This window comes from Dasypus novemcinctus, chromosome 1 (assembly GCF_030445035.2).
Source record: "Dasypus novemcinctus isolate mDasNov1 chromosome 1, mDasNov1.1.hap2, whole genome shotgun sequence".
Taxonomy (NCBI): Eukaryota; Metazoa; Chordata; class Mammalia; order Cingulata; family Dasypodidae; genus Dasypus; species Dasypus novemcinctus.
The window spans coordinates 89842544-89861843 of record NC_080673.1 but is presented as its reverse complement, the minus strand read 5'-3'; the positions used below and the strand labels follow the sequence as shown (position 1 = coordinate 89861843).

Sequence of the window (19300 nt, the reverse complement as noted above, 5' to 3'; positions counted from 1 at the left end):
TATATTAAATCTTTCCATGCATGTCAAAGACAGAGGACAGGCTAAAATTGAATATTAACAAAAATCAGGCATTTTAGGCTCAAAGGACTAAGTTTTTTTTTTTTGAGAAAGTCACAAAATATGCAACTGGAATATTTGAAAAATGCATTTGCAATAACCCTTAATTATATATAAGCTTTTACATTAATGTGTTTTAAAAATATTTGAAAACAGGGAAACCAGCAAGATGGCAGCAGAGTAAGGAGCTCCTAGGGTCAGCTCCTGCCACAGGGCAGTTAGTAAACACCCAGAGCTCTCTGGAACTAGCTGAAGCACCTGTTTGTGGGCTCCAGGAGGCCAGAAGAGCATCCTGCAACATCCTCGAAGGAATGGAAGGAGGAGATTACCCATCCGCAGAGAACACTTGTAAGTAGAGTGCTCCATGCCATGGAGGCTGGTGCCCATCCTCCACTGGAGGCACAAGCTGTCCTGTGGCTCGAATTGAAAGCTCCACTTTCCAAAAACAGGGGAGGAAGAGACAGTTGGGCACCAATTTCAGCTACTGAAGAGTAAATTCAGCTAAAGTTTGAGCCTGTCCAAGTCAGAAAGAGGCCAGGAGCCACCATCTTAACTCTACACCTGGCATGAGGGGAAGCTGGGCAGACTGAAAATCACAGTGCTTCTTTCCATCCAGATCAGATTGCAGCTCTAGCCTAGGCCCCAGTACCTCCAGCAGGGAGGAAGCTGCGGGGACCTGCTTCAGCCTTTCTGGGAAATTACCAGCCAACGCATGGAGGCCAGTGGTTATCTTACTCTGGTGGCATGAGCCACCCCAGAAGCTATTCTGTGGCTGGAATTGGAAGCCCATTTCCCAAAAACAGGGGAGGAGGAGATGATTGCCTTCTGATTTTAGCTACTGATTGGTAGGTTTCAGCTGGCTAAGATATAACCCTGGGAACAGCTGGGCTGTGAATCAGTCCAAGTTGGAAATAGGCCGGTGGCCACCATTTTTACTCCACTCCCAGGCTGAGGGGAAGCTGGGCTGACCTAAAATCACAGTGACTGTTGGAACTGGTTTCCTTCACCCAGATTGGCCTGCAGCCCTAGCCTAGTCTTCTGACCTATATCTGGCCTGGAAAAGTCTGGTGGGCCCTCCACCAGCCTATCCAGGTAACTGCAGGTACTTTTGGCTGGCACAGACTGAAAATCAGAAGTCTATGGGGCAACTGCAGTTATCTTGGACCCACACTGCATAGATTGCTGCCCACACCTTCAGCTTCATCCCCACCCCAGGCAGGGGAGAATGGGGTATGAAGCTTCATTAGTCTCTCTGGGCAACTACAGTCTATGCCTGCACAATTGGATTATTCCACACAGCTGTGACTGTGTCCCTACCCCTGGCAAAGGAGAAAGTTGGAAGAAGACATTAGTACCTGGTGCAATGAGGGCAGCTTGAGCATCCACAGTTTACAGCACCAACTAAATGCTTGGCTCCTACTACACAACTAGCAAGGGAGAAAGGGCAGGAAGCCCTAAACTAAAGAGAAAAACTGCACCCAGAATAAATACTCTAGTAAGCCAGGTACTGAGACACCAACAAAAAATTACAATGAACACCAAGAAATAGGAAGATATGGCCCAGTTAAATGAACAAGATAAGCCTCCAGATGACATAAAGGAGTTGAGACAACTAATCATAGATCTTCAAACAAATCTCCTTAATAAATTCAATGAGATGGCTAAAGAGATTAAGGATATCAAGAAGACACTGGATGAGCACAAAGAATTTGAAAGCATACATAGAAAATTAGCAGATCTTATGGGAATGAAAGGTGCAATAAATGAAATTTAAGAAAACACTGGAATCATATAATAGCAGATTTGAGGAAGCAGAAGAAAAGATTGGTGGGTGAGCTTGAAGAAATGGCTTCTGAAAGTGAACATACAAAAGAACAGATGAAGAAAAGAATGGAAAAAATTGAACAAGATCTCAGGGAACTAAATGACAGCAAAAGGTATGCAAACATACATGTCATGGGTGTCCCAGAAGGAGAAGAGAAAGAAAAAGGGGCAGAATGAATATTTTAAAAATACTGGTAGAAAATTTCCCAACCCTACTGAAGGACTTAGATATCCATGTCAAAGCAGCACAAAGTACTCCCATCCCAAAAAATCGAAATAGACCAACTCCGAGACACATACTCATCAGAATGTCAAATGACAAAGACAAAGAGAGAATTCTGAAAACAGCAAGAGAAAAGCATTGCATAACATATTAGGAATATCTAATAAGATTAAATGCTGATTTCTTACCAGAAACCATGGAGGCAATCAGACAGTGGTCTGATATATGTAAGTTACTACAAGAGCACAACTTCCAGCCAAGAATCTTATATCCTGCAACACTGTCTTTCAAAAAGAGGGTGAGATTAGAATATTCACAGATAAACAGAAACTGAGAGAATTTCCAAGCAAGAGACCAGATTTTTGGGAAATGCTGAAGGGTGTGCTAGAGAGCCTGAAAAGAAAAGACAGGAAAGAGAGGCCTGGAAGAGTCTAGAAATGAAGATTATATCAATAAAAGTAATTAAAAATGTCAAAAAAGTGGTGAAATTAAAATATGAAAGATAAAACTCAAATAATCAGGAATAAATTTAACCAATGATGCAAAGCACTTGTAGTCAGAAAACTGCAACTCAATGTTAAACGAAATAAAAAAAAGTCCTAAATAACTGGAAAAGCATTCCATGCTCATGGGTTGGATGACTAACTATCATTAAGATGTCAATTCTACTCAAATTGATATACAGATTTAATGCAATCCGGATAAAAATTCCACCAATATTTAAAAAAAAAATTGAAAACACAATCATCAAATTTATTTGGAAGAGTAAGGGGTTCTGGATAGCCAGAAACATTATAAAAAGGAAAAGTAAACCCTCATCTCCAGACTTTAAATCATATTACCTAGTTATAGTGGTAAAAAGAGCATGGTACTGGCCTAAAGACAGACACATAGAACAAGGGAACTAATTTATGGTTCAGAAACAGACACTCACATGTACGGTCAAGTGATTTTTGACTAGCCTGTCAAACCCACACTGCTCTGGCAGAACAGTCCATTCAACAAATGGTGCTGAAAATTGAATATCCATAGCTGAAAGAAAGAAAGAGGACCCCTATCTCACACCTTATTCAAAAATTAACTGCAAATGGATCAAAAACCTAAAAATAAACACAAGAACCATAAAACTTCTAGAAGAAATTGTAGGAAAATATCTTCAGGACCTGGTGATAGGTGATGGATTCTTAAAGGAGATAAGGGGAGGACTCAGGTGGATTACTGATGTTTAATGTATGTAGAAGTTTTAATTAGCTTTACTGTAAAAGTGTGGAAATGTATAGAATGGATGGTAACACACAGTGAGTAACAGCTAGTTTATAAATGGGGATGTGACTGAAAATGGTAGTCTAGGTATATAAATGCCAATTGACAGAATGCTAGAGAATAACTAGGAACTGAATAGCACAGTAAACAAAGAGGTGGATGAGAATTGTGGTTGATGGTACAGATGCAAGAGTGTCCTTTGTGAGCTAGAGCAAATGAACATCACTACTGCAGGGTGTTTGGAATGTGAAGAAGCATGGGAAAAATACAGCTGGAGTGACCTGTGGACTGTGGTTAGTACTAATAATATAATATTCTTGCATCTATGTGAAAGTTGTGCTGTGTTGATAATGAGGCAGTATAGAAAATGTGTGTCCAATGTACACTATGGACATGGTCACAATCAGATGATATTATCTTATCTGTAGTGAATGTTCTACCACAGTGTGGTGTGTTGATGGAGGGGTGTTGTTGGGGAATTCTGCACATGTGCATGATTGATTTATAAGTTTACAACCTCTGTCATAAAAAATATATTTAAAAAAATAGGGTGGATTGGGGGAAAAGCACACCAAATGTAAAATAAAGACTATGATTAGTAGTCAGATTCAGACAATATTCTTTCATAATTTGTATCAAATGTCTCATGACAATGCAAGGTGTTGGTGGAGGGTTGATGAATGGGACCCCTGTATGATGTTATGCATGTCTGATTTGTAAGTTCAAAACTTTTACTATACATTTAATTGTTTTTGTATGTTCATATGTAAATGATATGAAGATAATTATAACAAGGTTTGTTGGGGGGAAAACTTTGGTTAGTAGTAATATTTTGACAATGCTCTTTAATCATTAGTCAAAAAGGTTTAACAACAATGCAAGTTATTGGAGATAAAGTGAGTTATGAGAATCCTGTATGAGGTTATATATGTTTGTTGTGTTAGTTTACAACTATTATTATACACTTATTGTTTATGTATGTTTATTATGAGTGATATACTTCAATAAATGAATTTTAAAAATTTAAAAAATATTTGGAAACATACTGGTCATGAAATATTAGAAACCCACTCTTTCAAATTTTTCTTATGCAACATACTATTCAGGGAAGCTTCTTAGAAAAATCACATAAAAATTCTATATTTCCCCCTAGATACTCTTAGTCAAAGCAAGCAGTCTTCAACTTGGACCTCTTTCTAAAGGTGTTATAGTTTTTGAAGGACATTTCATCTACTGTCAGTAAATGTATATTGACCTTCAGGCTGACTAATGATTAGAAGAGTGGGTCGTTGGGAGACAGTATGGGTTAAAAGAAATTTGTATATTTAAGTTTGGAGAGGGTTTTGAAATGCTCTTAAAGTTCCACTGTCATTTGTGGTCACTATGGTGATGGATCTTGTCCATATATCTCGCAAGAGTAACTGCCACTGAGGCAAGAATTATGTAGGTCCACAAAGACTTACCCAGTAAGCACAGACTTCATGCTGATACAGCAGGTGCACCAAGGGAAAGCTTTAATTTTGGCCATCACTACCTATGTAGACAATAGAAGTGCTCTGGAATATTCCAGTCACATTATTACTATTATGCTAATATTTTTGATCGCTTACTCAATGAAATATTTTAATTCCTTAAATTTCATAATAACCTTATGAGGTAAGTACTGTTTTATCTTCTTTGCACATTTGGGGCCATCTCATTTCAATCACCAATTTGACTGCAAAGCCCATGTTTTACATTTTATAGTGAACTTTAATCCACCCATATGGTTAAAAGGTTAAATTCATGGCAATATAAAAGCATCCATTGGTTGACATTTGCCACATGATGGGAGAATATATTCCAAATGGTTTGACTGACTATAAATGCAGTGATGATGGTCCTGTAATATTTAGGATATCACATTGGTAAAGTCCTCTACAAGAGAAAATAGAACATGAGAACATGAAACCTCACAGTACATGAAATATGTTAATTGTGTGGTGTATGCCATGGTTCTGTTTACTCCACATGAAAAAAAATCCTGGATTTCTCTTCAAGACAGAAACTAAAAATGAACAAAGCCATATTTTGGTCAGGAATTATCTCTGTATCATGGGCTCACCTCCTGCCCTCCTTCTCCAGGCATCTTAGTCATTTTATACTTGTAGGGGAGTCCACATTTGCCACTGATCACTGCAGAAATACGATACTATAGAATATTTATTTCTTGAAAATTTCTTTTCATGAGATATCTATGAAGCATTTCCACACCCCCCCCCCCGACTAGTTCTCTCTTCTCCTTCTCTTTTGCTTCTCAGCAACACCTTATATGTGATTGTCATCCAAATCTGCAGCTCTGACCATGATATCTAACAGCACCAAATGCCTATTGATTTAAAAAAATTTTTTTATTTTGAAGCTCTGGGAGTGAGGGATTGAACCTGGGACTTTGTATGTGGGAAGCCAGTGCTCAACCTCTGAGTCACATAGAACTGAACCTGGGGCCTCCCATGTGGGACGAAGTTACTCAACTGTTTGAGTCACATCTACTCTCTACTATTGATTTTTTGAACTTGGACAGACTTTCTTTCACTTCAGAATACTTTTTCTGAAGGCTCTTTCCTCCTAATAGCAACCACCAAGAATAAATCTAATTTTTCTAACTTCTCTAGTATATTAATTGATTTCACTTCACATTCTTTTGGGAAGAACATAGTATATAAATTGTTTAGTTCTGCAAATAAATCCGATATAATAAATTAGATGCTTCCAGTACCTGCACCTCATTTGAGTCATGAACTTGTCCCAATTTCTTAGCAATGTGACTTGAACTTACACTCTTATATTCTTTCCACTTACACAGCTTCTAATTCATTCTTCTCCATATTACCTGTTGTGTGGACTAATATATTTTTTCCCATTTTATAAACTACTGCAGGGTATTGCTTTCATAATATTTGCTGGTTCCCTTGTACCAATTATATAAACAGCGATACTGGTATTCAAGGATGAACAGTATGTATTTAAAAAAAATAATTTATTTATTAATTCCTCCCCCCCCACCCTATTGTCTGTTCTCTGTGTCCATTATCTGTGTGTTCCTCTTTTTCTGTGTCTGCTTGTGTTCTCATTAGGCGGCTCCAGGAATTGATCCTAGGAACTTCTGGTGTGGGAGAGAGGCGATCATTCTCTTATACCACCTCAGCTCCCTGGTTTCTCTAAATCTCTTATTGTCTCTCCTCTGTGTCTCTATTTGTTGCATCATCTAACTGCATCAGCTCTCTGCACTGGCCAGCACTCCTGCGCAGGGTGGCACTCCTGCGTGGGGCAGCAACTCGTGTGGCTGGCACTCCATGTGGGCCAGCTCACCACGCAGGCCAGCTTGTCTTCACCAGGAGGCCCTGGGTATCCAACCCTGGACCTCCTCTATGGTGGTCAGAAGCCCAATTGCTTGGGTCACATCTGCTTCCTAGAACAGTAAGTATTTTAATCCTACTTATTGAATCCCTTTTCCACCTTTACTTGGACAGTTGACTACTACTGGAGAAATGCATGGCTTGACACCACTACAAATGAATTAATTTTATCCATCTAACCTTATGAGCTTTCCATACTATTTGTTGATATTCAGATTTCCCTGCAATAGTCCTTTATTCTAAACCTTCCTCAAGCCATAACCCAAAACTTTTACTATCAGAAGACTACCTATTTGCTTTGGAAAATTGAGAAGTTGGGTTTCACTTTTTTTCTCAACTTTTCCCTACCTGCTTACAAATGTACTGACACCCACACACCTTCAGCAACTTCTTGTCTTGCGCTTGTGCTCAATTACGACAGTTGCCCTTGTGCCCTGACCCCAATCCCTTGGCCTCTGGGCATCTTGTTCTATCCGTGAGTTTCTTCTTTCTCTAATCCCTCTTTCTCCACTGGATTTTTCTCCGTAGCATAAAAAGCATATAAAAATTTAAGAGTTTTCCATGAAAAATACACAAAAAGTCCTTCCCTGCTAGGGCAAAATGAAACCATGTGTCTTTCCTTAATTCTAATATCTTTTTCTCTTTTTAATCACACTGTTTAAAAAAAAAAGTCTACCTACCCTTTCTCTACTTTCCCAAATCTATGCTGTCTTCAACTCACTGTAAATTGGCTTTGTGCCTTCACTGTTTTACTGAAGGAAATTTCACAAGAGCTAATTGAGCTCTCCAATTTCAAAATCCAAAGAAAATATTTTGATCATTATCTTAACGGAATTTTATTGCATGGGACTTTGATCCCTCTAATCCTCTGGCTACTAGACTACATGAGGTTTTTTCTTTCTCTTTTCCCCCCTTAGCACCATATTCCAAATATTCCCCAGCATTCACTACATCTTTTTCTTTCCTTCCTTAACATATTTGTCTTAAAGTTTCATCTAACTCTGATATATTCATAATTAGCAAATCTCTACCTCTAGTACAGACCTCCCAATAGAATATTATAGTAAATATCCAGTTATTTCTTGAGCGTATCCATCTTGATGTCTCACAGTTATCTCAAGCTCAATGTGTCTGATATTGAAACTTTCATTTGCCTTAATAATCCTGCTTTTTCTTCTACTATCAACTCAAGCATTATTCCCTTCAGTAAGATTGATAACCCCCAGACATGTCCTCCCTTTTTGTCTTCTCATAATACCTGTAATTTTCTTTTATAGTATTTGGTTAAAGTTTGAAATGATATATTTACTGTTACAGTTATTTATCTGTGTTATTCCTGATAGTTGGCTTCATGAGGGATGGAAGGATCAACTTTTCTCATCCTTACGGTTCTAATAACTGGCATAGTACATGTGAGGTCCCTGCTCAATAAAGTTTGTGGAATGAAGAAATAAATTAATATATCTGTTATTACACTTAACACATTGCATTGTAATCACATATTTATTATGTATTTTTTTCACTGGCCTGTGAGCTCATGCTACGGCTGCCTTTTATTATGTTTTATTATATCGGTAACTCTAACCTCTGGTATAGTGCCTGGCATGTAAGAGGGGTCTTCATTAGTGCTAAATGAATGAATGAAAGTTCTACACAAACATTTTACTCTAGAAACAGCCTCATTCAGTGTCCCAAAAAAGCTTTACCTCCATGCTTAAGACAATGCATTTTCTGCTTCTAAAAAATCTCTCTCCTTTATCTAAATTCTAGTTATTGTTGAAGGCTCATATCCAGGTTTACTTTCTCCTCTTGGATCTCTGTAGACTAAAATGGCATTAACTTCTCCTGAGTTACAATTTAAAGCAAGTTCAACTCTAAATGGAAGCCTTCAAAATCAGTTGGCAGATAATCTGCAACTGAAAAAACTTCTTGTAATTCTTGAAACAATAGTAACAAGGAAGTTTGCATTGTGGATGTGTTCGTTTAGGAAGCAACCAAGAATTTCTTGGAGAAGGGAAATAATTTTAAAAACAGAATTGTTCCACTGTCTGTAAAATTCACCAGCATCACACACTGCTATGACTACCTCTGATAACATTTTTATAATTTAATGCATATTGTTTTCAAAGACTTATGTCTATTGGGCTAGCATGGCAATACCAAATGACAGAAAGGGAGGAAGATAGTCTACTCCCAATATAAAAATACACAGCCAGGAAGGCAGATTTATGAAGGCTGCATGAGAAAAATCATTTATATATCATCTTAAGATCAGCTACCCAGGTAGCTGATAATAATTAGAGGGTTTTACACAAAAAAGGATAAGATTTATTGAATATTTTTATTCTCATTTTAAAATATAGAAACTAAGGCTTAGTATTAATAACATGCCTATGGTTATATATCAAGAAATGAACTTAATTTCCTTTGAAAAAACAGACAAAAAGAGGGACTCAGAACTTAGGTGAATTTAAGATTCTCTATAAACTTGGTATAAGTATTTTAATGAAAGCCTATAATCACAGCTGTACAACTTGGTTTATAGAACATGTGTACTTGTTTATGTTATCAGCTGTAATCAGAATTGTTTTAGAAATAAGCATAAATGAATATAGCGCAAACTCCTCTGGACTTTTTCTCTGTGATTAAGAAATGAATTTGGGGTGATTAAATCAGCTGAAAGCTACATATCAGGAGATCTCTGAGTCAGCATGCAGCTCTTCAGCATGGGTGTGTAGGTGTGAGTTTTTATATTGGGAGAAGTGTTGGCTATGATAACCACAGTAACTTACCCAAGAGTATCTCTCCTAGGGACTTCTTTTCTGATCCAGTGCAGTATCGTTCTCTATGGCTTACTCTAAGCTATAGGAAACAAGAATCATGCATCTATAACCAGTGTTCTTGGAAAAGCACAAAGTGCAGATCTTTCCCAGAAAAGGAGATAACCACACAAAGCCCTCATCAAAGCCTCTCTCACACATCAATAGCCCAATTTTTTGAGTGCATTAATATCTTGCTTAGATTGTAGCTTCTTTAGGACAGCAAACATGTCTTATAGTGAATTATCTCTGTCTTTGCCTACACTTGCTATGAGGTGCTTGTCTTAGTTTGCCAGGGCTGCTTTGAAAAATTCCAAAGGCTGGTTGATGTAAACAACAGGGATTTATTGTCTTACAGTTGGCTGATATCCAACACCAAGTACCAAGGTACTGGTAAGCCCTGTTTTCTCCCGTGTCTGTAGCATTTTGGTGGTGGCTTCAACTTTACCTCCAAGCCATGGCAATCCATCTCTCTTTCTCGTCCTCTACTTTGGTGTTCAATTTCATTTGCTTATAAAGATTGAACCATATTGGATTAAGGACCACCTTCATTCAGTTTGGCCACATTTTCACTAATAACATCTAAAAAGGTCCTCTTTATGAATGGGTTTGTACCCAAGGACTGGGATGTAGGACTTGAAAATGTCTTCCTGGGGGACTTGATTTGAGCCCCAATAACACTCAATAAAGCATATGTAGAACTTTAAAAAAGTATCTTTCCAAAACAAATATATATTAGAAAATATATTAAAATATCAATAAACAAAAAAGCAGAAAATATAATGTGGGTTCACACCCACAGCAATGGATAACGTTTACAGACATGTTTTTCCACATACATAGCTCCAAACCACTTACCTTGACTCTGGCAAGGTAACCTTATGGGATTGCTGGATCATACAGCAGTTCTGTATTTAGCTTCCTGAAGAACTGCCAAACTGTCTTCCACAGAGGTTGTACCATTCTACATTCCCATCCAACAGTAAATGAGTGCTTCTATTTCTTCACATCCTCTCCAGTACTTATTGTTAACTGTTTTTTTTTTTTAAATAATCCATTCTCTGAGGTGTGAGATGATATCTCAATGTAATTTTGATTTGCATTTCCATAATAGCTAGTTATATTGAACATTTTTTTCTTGTTATTTTCTGGCATGTGTATTTCCTCTTTGGAGAAGTCTATTTAAGTCTTGCCCATGCTGTCTTTACTACTGTAGCTAGGTAATAGGATTTAAAATCCATAAGTGAATATCCTCCACATTTGTTCTTCCTTTTTAAGAAGTTTCTGGCTATTTTGGGCCCCTTACCCTTCCAAATGAATTTGATAATTGGCTTTCCCACTTCATTTAAAAAGGCTTTGGGAATTTTTTTATTGGAATTGCATTGAATTTGTATTTCAGTTTGGATAGAATTGACAGTCTAACAATATTTAGCCTTCCAATCAATGAACTGGAATGTTCTTGCATTTATTAGGTCTTCTTTGATTTCTTTTTGCGATGCATTGAAGTTTTCTGAATACAAGTGCTTTACATCCTTTTTTAGGTTTATTCCTAAACATTTGATTCTTTTAGTTGCTATTGTAAATGGACTTTTCCCCCTGACTTCCCCCTCAGATTACTTATTACTTGTGTATAGAAACAGTATCATTTTGAGTATTAATCTGTATTCTGCCACTATGCTGAACTCATTTATTAACTCTAGTAGTTTTATTATAGATTTTTCAGGATTTTCTAAGTATAGGATCATATCATCTATGGATAGCAAAAGTTTTACTTCTTCCTTTCCAATTTGGATGCTTTTTATTTATTTTTTCTTGCTTGATTGCTCTAGCTAGAACCTCAAGTACTATATTGAACAACAATGGTAACAGTGGGCATCTGTCTCTTATTCCTAATCTCTGTGGGAAAGTCTTCAGTCTTTCACCATTAAGTACAATGCTAGTTGTGGGTTTTCACATATGCTCTTTATCATGTTGAGAAAGTTTCTTTTTATTCCTATTTTTTTGGAGTATTTTTGTCAAGAAAGGATACTTTTTCTGCATCAATTGAGATGATCTTGTGATTTTTCTTCTTTGATTTGTTAATGTGATGTATTACACTGATTGATTTTCTTGTATTGAACAACACTTGCATACCTGGGATAAAACCCACTTGATCATGATGGATAATTCTTTTAATGTGTTGTTGGATTCAAGTAGCAAGTATTTTGTTGAGGAATTTTGCACCCGTATTCATTAGAGAAGTGAATCTGTAATTTTCTTCTTTTGTATATCTTTATCTGGCTTTGTTATTAGGGTGACATTGGTTTCATAGAATGAGTTTGGTAGCATTCCTACTTGTTTTTTTAAAGGTTTTTAAATTTATTTACTTCTCCCTCACCCCCTTGTTTTCTGCACTCTGTGTTCATTCACTGTGTGCTTTTCTGTGTCTGCTTGTCTTCTCTTTAGGCAGCAGTGGGAATTGAACGTGGGACTTTCTGGAGTGGTAGAGAGGTGCTCAATCCCTTGTGCCACTTCAGCTCCCTGGTCTGCTGGGTCTTTTATTGTCTCTCCTCTGTGTCTCTTTTTGTTGCATCATCTTGCTGTGCCTGCTCTCTGCTTGGGCAAGCTAATTGCACAGGCCTGCTTGTCTTTACCAGGAGACCCCAGGAATCGAACTCTGGACCTCCCATATCATAGATGGGAGTCCAATCACTTGAGCCACCTCTGCTTCCCAGCACTCCTTCTTGTTTAAATTTTGGAAGATTGAGTAAGATTGGTATTTAATCTTCTTTGAATGCTTGGTAGAATTTACCTGTGAAGCCATCTGGCCTGGGCTTTTCATTTTGAAGAGTTGTTTTGATGACTGTTTCAATCTCTTTACTTGTGATTGGTTTGCTGAGGTCTTCTATTCCTTCTAGGGTAAGTATAAATTGTATGTTTCCAGGATTTTTTCCAATTCATCTACATTGTCTAGTTTGTTGGCATATAGTTGTTCATAGCATCCTCTTATACTGTCTTTTATTTCTGTGGGGTCAGTAGTAATGTCCTCCTTTTCATTATTTTATTTTGTGCATCTTTCTTTTTTTTTCTTTTGTCAGTCTAGTTAAGGGTTAATCAATTTTGTTAATCTTCTCAAAAAACCAACTTTTGGTTTTGTTAATCTATATTTTTTTGCTCTCAATTTCATTTATTTCTGCTCTGTTATTTCATTCCTTCTGCTTGCTTTGGGAATAGTTTGCTGCTCTTTTTCTAGTTTCTCCAGAGGTACAGTTAGGTTGTTGATTTTAGCTCTTTCTTCTTTTTAAAATATAAACATTGAGGGCTATAAATTTCCCTCTCAGCACTGCCTTCACTGTATCCTTTAGGCTTTGATATGTTTTGTTCTCATTTTCCATTATCAAAGGCATTTACTGATTTCCTTCACAATTTCTTCTTTGACTCACTGATGAAGAGTGTATTGTTTAATCTCCATATATTAATGAATATTCCATTTTTCTGCCTGTTGTTGATTTCCAGCTTCATTCTATTATGATTAGAGATAGTGCTTGGTATAATTTTGATCCTGTTAAATTTATTGAGAACTGATTTGTGATCCGACATATTGTCTGTCCTGAAGAGCACTAGAGAAAAATGTATCCTGCTGTTTTGGGGTTCTGTATATGTCTATTTGGTTTAGTTCATTTATCATATTATTCAAACTCTGTTTCTTTATAGATCCTCTGCCAAGATGATCTATCCAGTGATGAAGGTGGTGTGCTGAAGTCTCCAACTATTATTGTATAGACATCTATTTCTCTCTTCACTTTTGCCGGTGTTTGCTCACACAATTTGGGGCATCTGGTTAGGTGCATATATTATGACTGCTATTTCCTCTTGTTGAATTTTGCCTTTTTTTTTTTTTTTTTAGCATATAATGATCTTCTTCGTCTCTAATAGCAGCTTTGCTTTTAATGTCTATTTCATCCTATGTAAGTATAGCTACTCCATTGTTTTTTGGTTACTGCATGCATGGAATAACTTTTTCCAGCCTTTCTCTTTCAATCTATTTATATCCTTGGGTCTATGGTGAGTCTCTTGTAGACAGCATATAGATGGTTTTCTCTTTTCTTATCCATTCCCCTGGTCTGTGTCTTTTGGTAGGGGAATTTAATCCATTAACATTCAATTTTATTACTGTAAAGGCAGTTCTTCATCCATTTTGATCTATTGGTTTTAGCTGTCACATCTTGTTTTCATCACTTTTTTTACAACTTCAGTTACTTATACTGATATATATAGTCTTCATTTCTAGACTCTCTTACAAGCCCCTTTCTTTTCAAATTGTTGCACTCCCTTTAGTATTTCCTACAGAGCCACTCTCTTCATTACAAACTCTCTCAGTTGCTGTTTATCTGTGAATATATAGAGATTAAACAACACACTGTTAAATAATCAGTGGGTCAAAGAAGAAATTGCAAGAGAAATCAATAAATATCTTGAGATGAATGAAAATGAGCACAACATATCAAAACCTATGGCGTGCAACAAAAGCAGTGCTGTAGGGAAATTTATAGTTGTTAATGCTTATGTTAAACAGAAGAAAGAAAGTGGGGAGCAGATGTATCTCAAGTGTTTGTGTGCCAGGGTCCCATGTATGAGGTACCAGTTTTAATCCTTTGTACCTCCTAAACACAACAAAAAAACAGAAAACAAATTGCCCAGAAATCTTTCAAATCAATGTATGGTGGTTCAGGGTAGAATTCTCACCCTCATTTTTGAAGGACAATCTTGCTGGATATAAGAATCTTGGTGGCAGTTTTTCTCTTGCAGTATCATAAATATATCATTCCACTGCTTTATTGCCTCCATGGTTTCTGATGAGAAAAAAACACTCACTGTTATTGATCATCTATTTTATATGATGTATCAATTTTCCCTTGCTGCTCTCCTGATTCCCTCTTTGTCTTTGGCATTTGACATTCTCATTTGTATGTGTCTCAGAGTATGTATATTCAAATTAATCAGCTGGGAGTACATTGTACTTCTGGGACACGAATACCTATGTCTTTTAATAAGTTTGGGAAATTTTCTACCATTTTTCCTCAAATATTCTTTTTGCCCCTTTTCCTTTCTCTTCTCCTTTGGGTCACCCATGACATGTATGTTTGCATATCTCTTGCCATCATTTAGTTCCCTGTGACTCAGTTCAATTTTTTTCCCATTCTTCCTCTGTTCTTTTTTATGTTCACTTTCAGAGAACCTGTCTTCAAGGTCACTTATTCTTTCTTCTGTGTCTTCAAATCTGCTGTTATAGGCCTCTTGTGTATTTTTAATTTCATTTATTATGCTTTTCATTCCCAGAAGATTTTCTATTTTTCTATGTATACATTCAAATTCTTCTTTCTGCTCACCCAGTGCCTTCTCTTTTTCTTTTTTTAATAAAGTAACAGGTATATTCTATTTTTTTTTTAATTTCTCTTCCATCCCCCAACCCACTTGTCTGCTTTCTGTGTCCATTTGCTGTGTGATATTCTGTGTCTGCTTGTATTTTTATCAGCAGCACCCAGAATCTGTGTTTTCTTTTTGTTGTGTCATCTTGCTGCCTCAGCTCTCTGTATGTGTGGCGCCATTCCTGGGCAGGCTGCACTTTTTTTGTGCTGGGTGGCTTTCCTTATGGGGTGCACTCCTTGCACGTGGGGTTACCTTATGTGGGGGACAGCCTTGCGTGGCATGGCACTCCTTGCATGCATCAGCACTGCACGTGGCCAGCTCATCACATGGGTCAGGAGGCCCTGGGTTTGAACCTTGGACCTCCCATGTGGTAGGTGGATGCCCTAACCATTGGGCCAAATCTGCTTTCCCAGTGTCTTCTTAATATCCTTAATCTCTTTAGACATCTCATTGAATTTAAGGAGATTTGTGTGAACATTTATGATTAGTTGTCTCAACTACTTTATGTCATCTGGAGACATAACATTCCTTGACTAGGCCATATCTTCCTGTTTCTTGTTAAGAATTTTAATTTTTTTGTTGGTGTCTCTCTATCTGATTTACTAGATGTATTTATTCTGGGTGCATTTTCTCTCTTTAGTCTATGGCTTTCTATTTGATTTGCTTTGTGCTACAGCCCCTCTTGATACTTGGTTCAACTTAATTTGGAACTGGATAGTTGCTTATGTTTAGCTAATCTGAATTTTTCACTGCTTTTTCATCTGGTTTTTAACCTTTCTCCCTTGTTGGAGGCCTAGTAGGAGCTGAGGATGCAGTTGGTACTGTTAACTGTGGAGGCTGATGCTCCCTGTGTTGTCCCAGGAACAATGAAGCTTCTCCCTCTTTTACCCTCTGCCAGGGATAGGGATGGAGCTGCAGCCATGTGCAGTAATCCAAGATGGGCAGGTCAAGACTGTCTGCAGTTGCCCAGAGAGACTGATGAAGCTTCATACCCCTTCCTCCCCTGCCTGGGGCAGTGATGGAGCCATAGGTGTGGGCAGCAAACCAAGGTGTGTGGGTCAAAACTGACAAGTTTTCCAGGTAGACTGATGAAACACCCGCTCTCCTCCTCCCCTCACAGGGGGAGCGGGGAGGGAGGAATGGAGCCTCAGGGGTACCTAACAATCTAATCCATGTGGGCCAAAATCTGCAGTTTCTCTGAAAAGCTGAGAGAGTACTGTCCCTTCTAACCTTTCAGGGGTGGGGATGGAACCACAGGAGTGCCCAATAATCTATTCCATGTGGGCTGAAAGCATCTGCAGTTGCCCAGAGAGTATGGGGCAACAGGACCCACTCCTATCCTGTTGAGGGGTTGGGATAGAGCCATATGTACCTATTAATCTAGTCTGTGTGGGCCTAAAACATCTGCAGTTGCCTGGAGAGGCTAGGAAAACATAACAACCCTCCTATCCTATCTGGGGGCTCAGATGGAACCACATGTGGCCAACAATCCAGTCTGTACAGGCCAAAAGCCAGTAAAGTTGCTGGAAAGACTGGTGCAGGCTTCTCCAGGTTTCTCCCTGTTGGAGATAAGGCTGGAGCCTAGTCTAGGGCTGCAATCTGACATGAGTGGAAAGAAGTCGGTCCCTACCTTCACTGTGATTTTCAATCAGCCCCACTTCCCTTCATGCTGGGGGCAGAGATAAAATGGAGGCCACCAGCCTCTTCACAGAATGGAGTGCTCTGGTCATGAATCTTCCCTACAGATGTGCAGTCCCTTCCTTCCATTCTACCAAGAATGGTGCAAGATAAAAAATAAAGACAAAAAATGAACAAACATTCCTCTCATTTGTCTATTATGTATGTAGCAGTTTAATATAAATTATGAATTCCAAAAATAGATATAGGAGATTGTTTGTAAACTGGTCTGTACCTGGGTATGATTAAATTATGATTAGGGCTTTGATTGGGCCACACCAGTAGGGTGTTGAGCCCCACCCCTTGGTGGGTAGGGACTCACAGATGAAAGACATGGCAAAGGAGAGAGTTGGAGATTTTCATGTTGGAGTTTTGATGTTGGAATTTGATGCTTGAGTCTTGAGCTGGAGCCCCAGGAAGTAAGCACACAGAGGAAAGAGAAGCAAGCCCCAGGAAGAGAGGAATGCTGAGCCCAGAGAAAAGTAAGACCTGGGAAGAGAGGAACCCAGGAAGCCTGACCCCACCCTGGCAGATGTCAGCAGCCATCTTGTTCCAACATGTGAAAATAGACTTTGTTGAGGAAAGTAAATTATGCTTTATTGCCTGTATCTGTAAGCTCCTACCCCAAATAATTACCCTTTATAAAAACCAACAGACTTCAGGTATTTTGCATTAGCACCCCTTCAGTTGACTAATACAATGTATCTCATTGATAACTGAGTAAGATGGTAGGCCGAAGACTGAGTTTTCGAATGCAAATGGAATCTACTCTCTCTATACATTTTAATGTATGTACTGCTGAAACCACTGGTTTAAAAGCCATTAAATACACTTCTATTAACTTAAATGAGTGCAACTTACTTTTAATAGTATATTCAGACAAATCCTTCAGCCTCAAGGTCTTCAACAATTTGGAGTGCTGAACTAGATAACCACCCTAAAAACACTTTCTGTCAGGATCATATCATTACTTAGAGGTTTCCAAACTTCTCTTTAGTTTGGTTAGAGCCTTAGTGTACATGGAAAACACTATGAGTCATTTTTCACCCAAGTTTACTCTTCAGGCAGTCCTTTGCCATTGGTCAACTGTAATGAGACCAGAGTCCAGCAGGAAGTGCATGTTGCACCAATTCACCATTCTTAAGTTGCTTCTGTTTTCTCTTCTTTACATGAAAGGTTGTACTTACCAACGACAAGCCAGCAACATAAACACTTTTATTGTGATCTTTTTTAGGCTTTTTCTGAGTCAGCACTTCTCTCTGGCTTCATCATGTACAGAAGGATTCCATGGAGAGAAGGTAATTGAATAGGGTCTCCTTATTTATTTATTTAGGTTGGTGAACAAATGAGCAGTGCATGCCTTAACATGTCAAGTACTTTATTTTTAAAGAGCTGAACATCATTTTCATACAGTACTGCAACCTCTGGGTTTAGGGGCCTTGCTGAAGCAATCTTGTAGGAAACTCTCTTTACATACATTAATACTTGCCAAATATGATTATGGTTCTGCCTCCATTTTGCAAATGCTCTCTTCACAGCAGCTGACCTGAGGTGGGAATCAACTAGCCAGTGAAAGGTGGGAATATCAAACCCCAAGGGTGGACAGTTATCATCTGGGTAGTTATCAAACATATAATCTGTAAACTGAAACACACCATCTTGATAGAGTCCATACCAGTGAATATTATTCTGAAGCACAAATTCTGCAAGAAAAGAATATTCCAGGTAGAAGCATACATAAGATGGATGTGTGCTATTTATTGACTGTGCTGCTGGGGTGGGAGATGTGGCTTAGTTGTTGGCAAAGCATTTTTAGGAATAGAAGACAGCTGTTTCTTTGGAGCAGTATGTAGAAGACTGTTTTTCACATCCCCATTTAATGTCTTCTCTTTACCATCAGATCATTTGAGTACAGGGCTTGTTCACATGCTCCAGGAACAGTTCATAATGTGTACTCCAAACAAACTCAGTGGTCTGTATCATCAAGTTCTTCCCGTCTTCAGAATTCACCATACCCAACTGCCTGCCAGTGCGTCTCACCCTGCTACCTTCACAGCAGTGTTCTGGCTGCTGAGCACTGTTGCCACACACAGCAACTCTCACCGCAGCGCCCTCCCTTAGCTTTTTTAAAAATAATTTTTCCCCCATTGAATACTTTTAGTGTTTGTTCTTTATTTTTTTTTTCAAATTTAAGGATTTTCCAGTTTCTGTCTTGGAGTTGGTATGTGCTTATTAACTGCTCTGAATCCAAGTGAATCCATCTAATTTTCCACTTCCTCCTCAGATCTTTTCAGACTGCAGAAAGTTTTCCTTTATTAAAATGTTGATTATTCCTTTAATTGATTTGCTGTTTTCTTTAAAGGATCCTATAGGTTGAAGCTCCATGATATTGGTCATCTCCGTTATCTTCTCTCAATAAATCCCATTACTCCATTCTGTATTCTTGAAGTTTTTCTCAGTTTTAGTTTGCTAAAGCTGCAGAAAGCAATATACCAGTGATGGGTTGGCTTTTACGGTGGGAATTTATTAGTTGCAAGCTTACAGTTCTGAGGCTGTGAGAGTGTCCATATCAAACCCTCATCAGGTGATGCTTTTCTCCCCAAAAGAGAGGCACATGGAGGCATCTGCTT

The 19300-nt window shown here is 38.2% G+C and overlaps 1 pseudogene; it reads right to left on the bottom strand.

Moving 5' to 3' along the window:
* Nucleotides 1-15786: 15786 nt before the first annotated feature.
* Nucleotides 15787-18616, bottom strand: LOC101445171 (AKT-interacting protein-like; annotated as a pseudogene).
* Between the last annotated feature and the right edge of the window lie 684 nt (nt 18617-19300).